The following is a 15,031-nucleotide window of genomic DNA, read 5'->3' as shown; positions in this document are numbered from 1 at the left end:
ACCTGCCCTCGGCCCCGCCCATTTCCATGGTGGCCCCATGCAACGAGGGCTCAGTGCAGGTGTATCGAAGCCTATCCAATGTGGGACAGTGCTGCAGGGCTCCTGGAGCTCCAGAGCTCCGGCCTACACAGAACTCAGAGTCTCTCTCATCACAGCCCTGCTTCTGCTGCCACCTTCCCATAGTTGGTGATCTCCAGTGTACTCCCGAATAACACCGTGCACACTAATCTCCAGTGAGGAGTGCTTCTCAGAGAACCCAGCTGATCTGTGCTGGCTCAGCAGTTTCACTCAAAATGTTGTCATTTATTCTTAAAAATCACCCAGTGAGGTATATGGAATTACCCCCATGTTATAGAGAAGGTAACTGAGGCTGAAGAGGTCAAGTTGGCCATCGGTGAGCTGCCTCTGGGTTTACGCCCTCCTCTGTCCCACTCTAAAGCTCACGTAGGGTAAAAAGAGTGATAAAAATAATTGAAGCGGAGCTGGCACTGTGACGCAGCGGGTTAAAGCCCTGGCCTGAAGCGCCGGCATCCCATATGGGCGCCTTCAAGTCCCTGCTGCTCCTCTTCTGATCCAGCTCTCTGCTATGGCCTGGGATAGCAGTAGAAGATGGCCCGAGCCCTTGGGCCCCTGCACCCACGTGGGAGACCCAGAAAAGGCTCCTGGCTTCAGATTGGCACAGCTCTGGCTGTTGCGGCCATCTGGGGTGTGAACCAGCGGCTGGAAGACCTCTCTGTCTCTACCTCTCTAACTCTTTCAAATAAATAAATCTTTAAAAAAAAATAATTGAAGCTACAAGGAGACCCAAAAATATATAGGAATTTAGTATATGATAAAATTTAATATCAGTGAGGAAAATATTAATTTCTAGATGTATTTAAAATTAAACCATAAAAACTTAAGAAAACATGAATGAGTAATAATCTTGAAGTAGGGAAAGTCTTTCCAAGCAGACCTTATTCTCTGCTGTAAAAACTGTTTTAAGTTCTTCATCTTATAGCGTGTCCCAAATAAATGGAATCCATTTTCCAAGGAAATTCTCCTGTTTCCTAACACATTGCCATTTCTCTACTCTCACCCCTGTATTTCTCGTTTTTGAAAACTCTTAACTATAAAGTTAAAAAAAAATTCCAGACAACTCTAACATTCATTGATTGGCAGACAAGCAGCCTGTGGCTCTACTCCTCTACCAGTTCTGTCTCTGACAGATAATTTATTGTGGGGTGGTTCACAAGGGCGTCCTCTCACAGCTGTCATTCCACCCAAGGGGAGCAGGGGCCCAGGTTCCTGCAGGTGAGCCTGGGACAAAGACAGAAGAGATGGTAAGTGACAGGTCATACACTCGTGCTGGCTTCCTCTGGAACCCAGTTACCATGCAGTGAGGGAGCCCGGTGGCCACACCCCAGAGCCAAGGTAGGTTTTCAGCCAAAGCCCTGGCTGAGTCTCGGCCAATAGCAGCACCGACTGCTGATGTGTAGCAGACAGTTCCAGCCTCCAGCAACTCAGTCACCTTGTCTGGCCTTCAGGCTGCCTCAGCTGATGCCACTCAGAATAGACACAAGCTGTTCTGCCGAGCCCTGCCCAAATGGCAGATTGGTGAGCAAATTGGATAATGGTCGCTGTTCTGAGCCCTAGAAGTGGAGTGGATCATTTACCACTCTCCAGTCTCGGACCAGACAGTTCCCATACCACATGTTCCCATAAAAAGAAGCTGGCCTGAAGAACCCAGCTACTCTGTGGAGTTACAAAGCAGCAGCCCCCTTCTTTAATAAGGAGTCCCACTTCTGTTCCAGAAACTTGGTCTTCCCCGCTCCCAGATCTCTGGGCTGCCCTGCACCTCCGCCTGGTGCTAGAACCCAGGGCTGCCGGCCTCTCTGCGGAAAACGTGTCTTGTTCCGTACCAGCAGATGGGGATAAATACCACGGGGAATGCCAGGTGGGGAGCTACAATGGGCCTGAAATAAACCTGCCCAGAAAGCCTGCCTCCCTGCCAGAGGCCATTTAAAAATAGCTTCCTCAGAACTTGGGTCCTCTTGTGAGGTTTCTGTACCCTGCAGGCATAACGGAGGCTTTTTCAGGATCAGCGGTCTTTCTTTTTCCACAGAAGGAAGCCCTGCTGGTGCTCAGTTTCCCAGCCAGTCCCCTACGGAAGCTGTAGGTGGCGCAGACAGGCCAGCTGCCCGCCAGACAGGGCAGCCCCGGAAACTGGACCAGGCACGTTTTCGTAGGAGCTGGAGGAAGGGAAGGCACCTGTGGGATTTGAGCCCCTCTGAATTAATGATTTTCTTCTGCCAATTCCCACGACATCCCTATGAGGTGTGTATTTAACCCCAATAGACAGCAAGGATTCAGATCTGGGTCCATCTGAACCTAAAGGCTATTCTTTGATGATGTCTGAAGTCCTCTGAAGAAAAGATGTGCTGTTTAAAAGAGAAAGAAAACCCACATCAGGTCTGTACAAAGATGATGCAGTCACAAGGCCCAGCCAAAAATGGACGGTGACCCCACAGTACCACCAGCAGGACAATTCACTTGGTTAAGATGACCTGACACCCCCTCCCCAGCAGGTGCCCATGCCTGTGACTTCTCAATGGACCGAAGGTCACTGCCTGTGCTCCCTGTTGCATGCTTTGGGAGAGGGGACGGGCGGTATCTTTCTGACTTGTACTTCCCCAGGTAATGCATGTGGGGAGGCACAGGTGAAACTAAAATTCTGCTTTTTCTTCAAGAGCACAGAATTTCGAGTTGAATAAGATCTTAAAGATCACTTACCTAGACAAATCATGTGAGTTTTTGTTCAAACAACCCACGACGTGAGAACAGCTCCTGCCCACTGCCCTCACTGTGCCGGCTCCTTCCTGAAAAGATAAATCCTAGAGTTGACAGGTTCTTGTCCATCGTGTCCTAGGTTCACTGTTTGGCTCTGGGCTTGGGGGAGGCACTGAGGAGGGCCTGGAGACGAATGTCATTCCATTATGGATTCCACGATGTCCCCAACAGCCCCCTTCCTTTACCAGGGCGAGTGAATGCTTCCACAAGTGGTCCAGACCTCTCAGGATGAGATGAGGAGGGACTGAGCAGCCCCTCACTTCCTTCAACTAGCTTCTCCATGTTGGTGCTCTCCTCACTATGGCAAGTTCATTGAAATGTCACCACTTCGAAGGCATGAAGATATGTATTCACTTTAAAATTTGTTTAAGATTTACTTATTTGTTTTGAAAGAGTTAAAATGAGGGAAAGGCAGAGAAGAGATCAAGAATGCTTTCATCTGCAGCTTCTCTCCCCAGGTCACAGCAGCTGGGGCTGGGCCAGTCCGAAGTCAGGAGCCGGGAGCCTCATCCACCTCTCCCATTTGGGTGGTAGGGGTCCAGATAATTGAGCCATCTTCTGCTTTTCCCAAGCCATTAGCAGGGAGCTGGATCCGAAGTGGAACAGTCGGGACATGAACTGGCACCTGCATGGGATGCCAGTGACACAGATAGTAGCTCTGCCTACTACACCACAATGCCAGCCCGCATTATTTAAAAAAAAAAATTTTTAAATGTATTTGTAAGGCAGAGAGACAGAGCCACAGGCAGACAGAAAGAGCTCTCCCATCCACTGGTTTGCTCCCCAAATGTCCTCACAGCCAGCACTGGGTCAGGCCAAAGTCAGGAGCCTGGAACTTAGTCTAGGTCTCCCACATGAGTAACAGGGACCCAACTACGTGAGCCTTCACTGGCCACCTTCCAGGATGTACTTTAGCAGGAAGCTGGAGTGGGGAGCAGAGCTGGACTCTGATCCTGGCCACTCCAGTATGGAATGTGAGTGTCTCAAGTGGCAGCTTGATGCCCACTGCAAAGTAAATATTCACTCACGATTTCTTGGTGTCTCTTGCATGCCATCCAGGCCATCATCCACAAATCCAGTATCACATTTTTTCAAAACCCCGTGAGGCAAATCTTCTTTTAGATAAGGAAACTGAGGCATGGATAAAGCAAGAACTGCAGGATCTCCCGACTCCATCAAAGCAGTTTAACAAACTGCACTTGCAGCAGGGTCAGGGGTAGGGAGGGGGGCCACTTCCACATAGCCTATGCATGGTTCCAGGCAGACCACCATTCACTCTTCCTCCAACATTTGCCTCCCACGGTCTTGCTGGAGTCGGTGGTCCCAGTCGGCCAAAAGGGGCAGAGCTGAGAGGAGCGGGTGTGGGAGTTGGAATGCATTACTTGCTCTCACATTGAGCTGGAGAAAAATTTTGGTCCCATGGCCACATTAAGAGCAGGGGAGAGAGTTAGGTATGTTCTACTTTTGCTCCCAGTAACAAGAGGACTGTGATTCTGGTGACAGTCAGACTCTCTGACAGAGATCACAACTCCTTCCCTTAGAAAGGAAAAACCTTAAACCTCTTTCTAGTTCAGATCTTTGCCCTCAAAGTCATCTACAACATCATAAATGGCCATTGCCAAAGGCAAAATCATCTCCCAGGATTAAGAATGGAAGATGCAGGCCCGGTGCTGTGATGTAGCAGGTAAAGCCACCACCTGCAGTGCCAGCATCCCATATGGGCTCCAGTTCAATTTACGGCTGCTCCACTTCTGATCCAGCTCTCTGCTATGGCCTGGGAAAGCAGTACAAGATGGCCCAAGTCCTTGGGCCTCTGCTCCCACTTGGGAGACCTGAAGAAGCTCCTGGCTTCTGGCTTCGGATCCGCACAGCTCGGCTGTTTGTTCATTCTCTCTCTCTCTCTCCTTTTCGAATAAAATAAATCTTTTTTAAAAATGGAGGATGCATAAAGAGAAAGTCACCATTTCTGTGAAGGCAACCTTCAGTGATGGTCAAGGCTCCGAGGAAGGTGGGACAGCTCCAGCAGCCGTCTTGTTGCCTTTGCACCACTCATGAGGACTCATGCCCTACAGCGCCTTCAGTGCTGCACAGAGACCTTGAGCTGGGAGAGGCCAACGTTGTCTGTCTTCAAGATGCTATGGCCCTTGGGGATCCCACGCAACAGAAGGGGGCAAGCAAGTTCCTTTCTGTTGTGGTCTACAGAGAATCGGCAGGACCTTCACTCCCATCTTCTCAGACGGAGAGAAAAGCAGCACACGTTGGCCCTTGGGGAAATAACATCCTCTTCAGGCCCACAGCATAGCAGGCCTCCTCCCGGGCCTCCTCCCGGGCTTCTAGGAAGCAGAGCTGATGCTGAGGACGGGGAGACGCCACCTCCCGGAACCTCACGACACACCGGGTTCCGGGGAAGGGTGTTCGTTGTTGATGGGTACCAGACAACGGGCTAGCAGGTCAGCTCCCGGGAGGCAGGGATAGATACTTTCTTCATTTCAAAACCAGTCAGCAGTTCCCCTTCCTGTTCCTAAGGCAGTAGTACACAGCCCAAGTTATTTTTTGCCTCAAAAATTTGAATGAACAATTTCAAGCCGCGAATGTGTGTCTTCTACAGCACACCTGTTTGTCACCTAGTTCAGATGCCAGTGTTCCCTACGTTTTTCATATACACTTTTGATAATTTTGCAAAAACAAAAACTGCTTTGCCAAAACTGAATCCACACAAAGAGAAACCCGTAAACGTGAACACTGTCACTTATAAACCATTTTTGAATGTTTTCTCACAAAATAGACAGACAGGTAAACAGGGCGGGGGTTGCATCTGACTGTTTTCCACAGGAGAGAGGTGCCCGTGCCTGGAGGTCCCGGGTCTCGGGCCTTGCTCTGCAGCCAATCACAGAGCACAGAGCACAAGGCTGCCCCTGAGGTCGGGGCACCCACATGCAGCCCGGAGAGAGAACGAGACGCTCTCCACGCGGGGCACCCACGGTATTACCCCTGGCTGGCCAAGAGCAGGCAGCCAGTGGCCCACTAACAAGCAGACCTGCTCTGAGAACCCACAGTGTTAGGCATTCCCCCGAACAGACCCAGGGAGGGGCCCCACGAATGCCTGCTGCTTTGTCTCCTCCTACCCATTCTCCCTCCAGCCCACTCCAGAAATTTCTCCCGAAACCCTACCTAGCTCTGCCGTTTCATTCTGCCTATCCCTTTCCCCTCAGCAGCTCAAGCCAGGGCTCCAAAGGGCTCTCCCCGGGCGCCCATGCGAACGCACAGGAAGCTCAGCCAGGCCGACAGACGAGAGGGACCAAGACTCGCGTCTCCCCGTGAGGCAGCAGGGCCGCCAGGAAGGCCCATTTCTCTCTCCTGAGGGAGCACGACCCCTGCCCCTCTCCCATCACTGGGAGCCTGGAACCACGGTAGCAGGGGTAACCAGAGCCGCCCACGACAGGGGAACAGCGCGGATCCACTCACGCGAAGGCAGTCCATTGCATTCTTCCCCCTCCCAGTTTTGCTGTGGGAAGGTCAAAGCTGCCGTTTGGCCCTGCCTTCCTTACTGCCCGGCCAAATGCACATCTTGAACGCTCAGCACCATATGCACACGGCATGGGGGCCAGGGCTCATTTCTGGTTCTGAAAGGCAAAGGCACTCAAGGTTAAGGCTTCAAAGAATCCATGGGCAGTGAGTCACCCACAGGATGGCATGCCCTCCCCCTTAGATGGAGGGGCCTTGCCTGCTGGGAGGGAGACTCTGCCATCGCTTCCTCTTCCCCACCAAGGGGTCACTCCTGTCCACAGATCACACCACAAGGCCCAGTTTCAGTCTTGTCCTGATTGCTTTGCTACTGTGCCTATTAATAGCTTGTCTGACTTCTTCCCCACCCATCAACCATTCTGGAGGCTTTATGCCAAGGTCTCATAGATTCCTAATAATTGAATTTGAATTAAAAACCATTCAGATGCCACCCTTTTGCCATGGTAGCAACAATGGGTGGAAACGAAAGAAACCAAAAGGCAGAGCGCGAAGTTGCTCGGTGGATGAGAACTCTGGTGCAGCCCTGATGGAGCCCAGCATTTGCTGGCCTGGAGCACAGGGACTGGTCCTGCTCTTCAGGCTCCTTGGTTCTCCTTCTTCCCTTCCCCTCTCCCTCCCTTTCTCTTCTGCTTTCAACACTTGTTTTTCTCTCAACGCTTTCTTTGCATTCTGCTGTTTCTTCCTTTCCCTTTCTTTTTTCTCTTCCACCTCTCTCCCTCCACTTCTCCCCTTCTCTTTCTTTGCTGCTTTAGGGTAGTTCCAGATCCGTGCCCTGCCCCCCAGCTCCCTGAAGTCCAGACAGTAAGGAGGGCGGGGGGACAGCCCTAGGAGCTCCTCCTTAGACTCCGCTCCCTGCCTGCTGTCTGGGGAGTCCTGCCAGGAGCCGCCCCCTGGCCGGGATGGTGTCACTCCCCACCACCAGCCTCGCTTCCGTGCACAAGAGGCCTCTGCTGGCAGGGACAGAACTCTGCACACTTGCCCGACAGCTGCCACAACTTTTGCTACTCAAGAGTTTTTGTTTTTGTTTTGCTCTGATAACATTGGAAAAAGCGTTACCAAAAAAAGGAATTAGAAACTTCTTTGGCTTTCTGCTTGAATTTTTCTCCTTCAAGTCAGGTCACAAAGTCTGATGACTATTTTCCCTTAGCAGAGAAGCCCTAAATGGCTCTTTCACTTTGAGCAAGTGGAACATGAGACCCCTAGGCCTGATCACGCCAGCCCAGCCACCCTTGTCCTTTGAGGAATCTGAATCAGATGTCAGCATTTGCTGCGTGTTTATTCTGTCCTGGGCATTGTATAGACTTTCACTATGTTCAACAGAGCTAGGAAGGAGATGGTTATTGCTGTTAACTTCATCTTACATCTTACAGAAAAGGAAATTGTTTATAAACTAATTAAAAATCTTTACTTCAAGGGATGGGCATTGTGGTACAGTGGGTTAAATTGCCACATTAGGCCGGCTCCGCGGCTCACTAGGCTAATCCTCCGCCTAGCGGCGCCGGCACACCGGGTTCTAGTCCCGGTCGGGGCGCCGGATTCTGTCCCGGTTGCCCCTCTTCCAGGCCAGCCCTCTGCTGTGGCCAGGGAGTGCAGTGGAGGATGGCCCAAGTGCTTGGGCCCTGCACCCCATGGGAGACCAGGTAAGTACCTGGCTCCTGGCTCCTGCCATCGGATCAGCGCCGTGCGCCGGCCGCAGCGCGCCGGCCGCGGCGGCCATTGGAGGGTGAACCAATGGCAAAGGAAGACCTTTCTCTCTGTCTCTCTCTCTCTCACTGTCCACTCTGCCTGTCAAAAATAAAAAAAAAAAAAATTGCCACATGAAACACCAACATCCCCATCTTATCATCTGATAAGATCACCGGTTCAAGTCCCAGCTGTTTTTTGTTTTTTGTTTTTTTGACAGGCAGAGTGGATAGTGAGAGAGAGAGAGAAAGATCTTCCTTTGCCGTTGGTTCACCCTCCATGACCGCTGCAGCCGGCGCACCACACTGATCTGATGGCAGGAGCCAGGTACTTATCCTGGTCTCCCACGGGGTGCAGGGCCCAAGCACTTGGGCCATCCTCCACTGCACTCCCTGGCCACAGCAGAGAGCTGACCTGGAAGAGGGGCAACCAGGACAGAATCCGACGCCCCGACCGGGACTAGAACCTGGTGTGCCAGCACCGCAAGGCGGAGAATTAGCCTATTGAGCCATAGCGCCGGCCCCCAGCTGTTCTATTTCCAATCCAGGTCCTTGCTAATGCACCCAGGAAAGGAGAAGATGACCCAAGTGCTTGGGTTCCTTCTGCCCATATAGGAGACCAGTATGGAGTTCCTGGCTCCACCCTTTGGCTTGGCCTACCCCTGGTTGTTGTAGCCATTTGGGGAGTGAACCAATGGATGCAAGATATCTCTTTTTCTTTTTCCCTCTCAAATAAATGAATAAATTTTTTAAAAAAATAATCTTTACTTCAAATACAAAAATGTGGATAAGGAAGGAAGCATGCCCATGACCTGACTTGAGCTTGAGATCTCATTATCAAGGAACAGTCCTGCCTGCTCTTCCTTGCAAATGCTGCCCCATCAGCCTTCCTCACTAGCAACACCACTGCAAGAACAAGGAAATGGACAATGGGGCATCCTCGACAGAGAGGAAACCCAGGTGCTCACCTCGTCCTCGCCAAGGCCCGGGTATGTCTGATCTCAAAGCCCAGGCCTTCTTCCTGGGGGGTGACTTAGATTATAAAATGAGAATGCATGACTTCTAGTAGACTAAACAAAGACTATAAAATATATCATGACAGAGAGAGAGAGAGAGATCTATGTGTTACATGAGATCTTCCCTATTTTCAAACATTATCCAGTAATTCAACTTTTCAAAACTATTGGAGGAGAGGGACAGGGCACCACACCCACCCTGGCAGGGACAGGCAGGTACGCTCAGCTGCGGCCACCGCTCAGGACGCCCTGCAATGGTGCTTCCTAAGGACTATGCTCAGGTTCCACTGCCCCTCCCAGCCACCAGCTGGTGGGCAGTCTCCTCACCTGCATCTGAGAAGGGAGCTTTGCTAAGGGTCTTCAGGGACTCCCATGAGCAAGTCTGTGCTACCTGGGAAATTTTGAGCTTCAAGGTGGAGTGGTTGCCTCCTTCATGAGCTACTATCTTCCTGCTCAAAGTCATGGTCACGCTCATCTGCCTCCTTGAGTGTATAAAGGCACTATGACGGGATGGTCCATCCATGGACATGGAGACCCCTACTGCAGACTGAACTACAGCAGCAACAGAAGTGTTAGGCAGCCTGGGGGAGGTGGCCCCACCAGGAGCATAACCCCAGCCTCACACTGACGAGGACATGCGAGAACTGACCACGTGACCCACAGTGTGGACATGGACTGCTGGCATACAGGCCAGGTGCTCAGAGCCCCAGTGGCACCTCCAGCTCACCCAGAGCCCAGGGGATAGTGCACACAGCTCTCAGCCTGCCCCAGACCAGCCACATGGACACCCAGACAGCCCTGTACCCTTCCCTGGATGACTGCCCACCCCTAATTGGATCATCTGCAACTCTGCAAGTCAACCAGAGATGGACCCTTCCCCAACCTAGGAGGCTGAGCTGATACAGAGGCCTGGGGGCCCATAGGGAGTGTCTGTCCCAGCGACCCAGCTACGGCGACAGCATATACGATTAGGGCTCACTCAAAACACTGCCAAGGTTAATGCATCACTGCTGCCACCCTCTAATCAGGGTTCCTTTGAAGTGACTGGAAAGGGGTTCGAGGCAAATCTAGTTGTGCATACCGGACAGCAGCAGTAAACTCCCCCAGCCCCTGGAGATGGCTCACCTGGGCAACTTCCTCACAAGATGTGCTGCTTCTACGCAGCGACCACCTGAGGCTTCTGCGTGCATTGTCTACAAAGGTGCAAGTAACAGGTATGAAATGAAACCACTCAAATGCTGAAATCAAAGTGCCAAAAATGAAACACCATGTGGGCCATCCTCTGCATTCCAGATATGACCTGTGTGTGACCTGACCAATGTTTTCCACTTGATACCTGCAGGATGAGCAGACAGGCTGGGAGTCACCCTCTGGGAGCTCCCAGCACTGAACCTGCCACCCAGAACTGAACCCACCACTCAGTTCTGCTCCCTTATCTGGGCCCACTTTGCTGGCTTACCACAGGGCAATGCTAATTAGAAGCTTCCATTTGTTGCTTGGCTAATGTGTTATCAGTATTTGTGTATCATCTCATTTAGTCCTCATAATCTACGGGGGCACAGGCACTATAGTTATCCATATTTAAAGTTAGCGAAATGTAAGCACAGAAAAACTCAATAACTTGTATGCAATGTCAAGCAGCCTAGGAGGAGTGGTCTGGGACTCAAACACAAGTACGCCTGATTTTAAAGCCACACCTTTAATCGCTGAACACATTAGGATGCTTTGGGTTGTAAAATCAGAATACCCAACTACAAGTTCATTAAATATAAATGGCCTGATCAGTGAATCATATTATAAGGAGATCAAAGTCAGATGGTTGCAGTAAGGTCAGTTTAGCAGTCCCACATCTCCGACATCATTGTGTGGTCACCGCTGTCTCTTCAAGGTCATGGAAAAGCCTTGTAGCTCCAAGGATCAGGTCCTCAAACAGTGGTTTCTCAACCTCACCCAACGACAAAGGATTCTCCCTCGGGTTTCTCTCTTGTCAGACCAAGAAACCTTCCTGAAGAAGCCCCCCATGCATGTCAACCTATGTTTCATTTGCCATAATTGTGTCACCCGCCTCCCCCTACACTAATCCCAGCCAGCAGGATGAGGATTAGTATAACAACTTTATGATTCAATTCCTGAGGTTGGACACAGCCGCCTCTATTGGCAGAAGAGTGAAGGATCTGGCTGTTGGGTGGTCAACCAGCAACATCTGCTCCAATTGCGGGTAACGTACAGACTGCTTCCCAGGGCCCAGTACATTTTACAAAACTCACGACAAACACCAGGAAGTGAGCAAGAACAAGGGGTATTCCCACATATATCATGAGGTAAGGACGAATGCTCGTTCTCAGGAATGCCAGGACCCACCAGGTCCTCTTTCCCAGGAGTGCGGTGATGTGGGTGTTATTTCAATCACCTGTACTTGCTCACTGCATAGCATGATGCAGTATCAGAGGGACGCTCAATGAATCTTGTTTAATAACTAAGACTGCCCTAAAGGGTTATTACTGAACCAAAATGAGGCCTGGGCTGCTCAGTGCTGGACAGTCAATACACCAGAGACGAGAGTCAGTGCACACAGACACGAGGTCTTTCAGAGTGGCCTCCCAGAGGAAGGTGAACTCTGTGGCCTCAAATATGCTGTTCCCCCATTTGCAAGCCAGCAGGATGACTTTCAAAGAACACATACTTGTGGGGGTTCAGAAGACACTGGGTCCTGCAATTCTTAGGCAAATATTTTTAAGTCATAAGATGAATCATAGGTTAAGTCACAAGATTAGTAGTTTTGTTAACTAAAATGTGAAAAGAACAGAAGAGAGGACATTTGTTATGGTTACAGGTTTAAGCTGCATCATGACTGCAAACTTTTATTTCATAGCAGGATTCAGCGACCCAAGTCTAGAAACATAAAGAAAGATTGAAAAACCTAATTTATTTATTTGAGAGGGACAGAAACAGACGGCTCCCTTCTGGCTGGTTCACTCTCCAAATGCCCACAACAGCCTAGGCTAGGCCAGGCCAAAGCTGAGAACCTAGAACTCAAACATCAACCCCCATATGGGTGACAGAGACCCAAGTACAGAAGCCATCAGTGCTGCCTCCCAGCATGCACTTTAGCAGGAAGCTGGAACTGAGAACAGAAGAGGGACTCAAACCCAGGCACTCTAATAGAGAATGCAGGTGCCCCAGCAACACCCTAACCACTGTGCCAAACACCCACCCCAGGAGAGATACTTAGAAAACACCAAACAGTGATGCTATCCTTGACCTCAGCAAAATCCACTCACTGCTTGGTCCCTGTTCAAGGCCTCACAAGCGTCTTGGCTGGTTAGTCTCTGCTCGGCTTACAGATCATGAACCCAGAGCCCAGCCAGACACACCAGCTGATCGTGTGCTTTCTCTTCTTTATGAATTAACTAAAAGAAGGTCTTCAAAGACTCATTTCTCAATGGAAAATTTTTCTGTTATTTTTTATCATAAACATCCCCCAAAATTTTCCTGAAGTGTGGAACATGATGGCTTTATCTAATGTTGTTTCCCCCATCACTGTCAAGTCAGTGCCACAGGGCTTGTCACTTCATTTGTTGACTTGATCACCTCTCTCATTTATGGTGCATGATCCATGGGAACAGAGGCTTGACAATCTTCCCCACTGCTATAACCCCCAGAGAACAGACAGGGCTTGTCCAGAGTGGCCCACAATGCATGCTTGATAAAGAACGCATATATCCTTCAACTAAGTAGTCTTTACGGTCAAAATATAAATGTGTTAACACCAGTTTGGGCTATGATTTTCAGGGTTTTGTATATCTGATTTACATCTCTAGTCCATCAACTATAAATATAATAAAACAAAGAATCCCTCCACTTACTTGGAAGTATTACTAAATGCTTTTTCTGAGCAATCCTTTAAATTTCATGTGATAATTCAATTGATAAGTCTGTAATCAGTTAAGGCAAATGGAGTATTTTCAAATGCTTTGAATTTCCCACACAAACAATGCCTGCTTGTTTCTCTCTCCAAGTCTTACCAAGATGGGGAATGTTTCATATCTGAGAGCCAGGGGTAACCCAAGAGAATATCCTTCCTGTCTTGTGCCTTTGTCACTTTAGGAAGATTAGAAAAACATATCTCTATTTCTCCTGAACTCCAGTTCACCTTCATTCCCATGGAGAACAAAATCTTTCTATTTACTTTCCAAGTGACTTCCCATGGTTTGAAAACGTCTCACAGTGAAAAGTCACATAGGAAAGAAAAGAGTATCAGATGCTATAAAAGAGAAAGAAGAAGGGTTACAGTGAATGCGAATGAGAAAATTACCATTTTCATTGTTCTCTCTGCTCTGAAACAGAAAGATAGAATCCCGTGACCTGGCCTCTCTTCACACTACCCTCTCCAGAACACGCTTTGTAAGAGCATGGCATAGGGTTCTCCCTTGTCTTCATATCTTCTCTATTATTTGCACAACTACTAACAACAACAACAACAACAAAAAGTCTTGGAGACTCAAAGCCATGAATAAGCACCTCAGACTCTATTCCAGTAAATGTGGCTAGAACATCTCTTATAGTAGAAATGGGGGTCAGTCATTTGGCCTACCAATTAAGAGACCTGCATCCTATTCAGAATGCCTGTGTTCAATTCCAGGCTCTGGCTGCTTATTTCCAGGTTCCTGCTAATATAGTCCCCTGGGAGGCAGCAGATGATAGCTTAGGTAGTTAGGGCCTGGGAGACCTGGATTGGATTCCCAGACTCAGCTGGGCCTAGCCCTGGCCATTGCAGGAACTGAAGGAATGAACTAGCAGATTGGAGTTCTGACTCTTTCTGCCTCTCAAATAAAAACTTTTTTAACAATGGTAGAAATGACTGCAGTGCCCCCATGAACTGTGGCAGGATGTTTCAGCTCTCCCTATTCTTGCATAGAAGTAACATCTACAACGTTCATCTCCCTCCTTTCCTAGGTTATTGTCCGCATGTATTATTTATGCCCACTGCTCTTTCTTCCTAAGTTATTCTGTTCTGATATCTCTCTCAGAAACAATTTGCCACGAGCACTTACCAGCAAAGCAGAGTGAGATGGTGGCTGAGTCAGACACTCCAGCGGGCCTCTCCCTGCAGAGACCCCACTTCACACGGCAACTCACACACAAGCCACCTTCACAAAAGCTTGGGAAGCAGGTGAGCGGCCAAGTGTTGGGTCTCGTATAATACGCAAAGGAAAAGATGCATTGCAGAAGGCAAGGAGGAAACAGTCGGCACATTATACTTCCCCCAGCTCCAAGTAGTGCAGTGACATGTCTCCTGTCTGGGAAAGGGAGAAAAAATTAAATCCAGACCCAATCTTGAAACTCAGTATCAGGCTCTCCACTGTAAAATCCAGAGCTGGCAGGGACCCATGGCAGCTGCCCCCAACCAGTACATGCGGACTGAGACTTTCAACCCTTCCTAGTCAAGAGGTCAAGGGAACACCTCCACTCTCCTAACCTCCAGCAGACAGCACAGCAAGACTCCAGCCGCTGGGAAGTAGGGTTGGAAAGTCAGCTCAGGACTTCCGTGGAGCTCATCGTGGAGCCTGCCATGATGAGTATTAGCACCAGATAAAGTCCAAAGGCCTTTATTCTTGGACCAGTGCTCACAGACAGAGCCTCTAATAGGTCATTCAGAGCAACACATCAACAGTGGATTGGGTACAAACCAAGGAAGGGACGCCCTCTAGTGCTAAAATGGTGACAACACACCAACCACAGACTCATCCCAGACTTCAACCTAGGGCACCATCTAGTACAGAAATAGCAGAAATACCCTTAGGCTCAGAGACTGCTTAAGTTTCTGGAAAGAAAGCACAAAACGAAACCATATTTTGAAGACGGAAAAATTTCCAATCCTTTAATGTGGAGATGATGTCATATGCCAAAAAGTTAAAAGAACTTCCAGGGAACCATGACCTCATCTAATGAACAAAATAAGGTGTCACAAACTGATCA

General features: G+C 49.4%; 1 long non-coding RNA gene across 1 annotated transcript; it reads right to left on the bottom strand.

Annotated features, from left to right (window-relative positions):
- Nucleotides 1-2,772: 2,772 nt before the first annotated feature.
- Nucleotides 2,773-14,352, bottom strand: LOC138843522 (uncharacterized). Its single transcript, XR_011378332.2, has 3 exons — nucleotides 14,107-14,352; nucleotides 6,295-6,452; nucleotides 2,773-5,350 (listed from the first exon to the last, which is right to left on the bottom strand). It is a non-coding gene; the product is annotated as an uncharacterized LOC138843522 (long non-coding RNA).
- Between the last annotated feature and the right edge of the window lie 679 nt (nucleotides 14,353-15,031).

The sequence above is a fragment of the Oryctolagus cuniculus genome, chromosome 8 (assembly GCF_051225735.1).
Source record: "Oryctolagus cuniculus isolate XC-2025 breed Fujian yellow rabbit chromosome 8, ASM5122573v1, whole genome shotgun sequence".
Lineage (NCBI taxonomy): Eukaryota > Metazoa > Chordata > Mammalia > Lagomorpha > Leporidae > Oryctolagus > Oryctolagus cuniculus.
The sequence above is the reverse complement of the archived record's forward strand: the minus strand, read 5'-3'. Positions and strand labels throughout refer to the sequence as shown.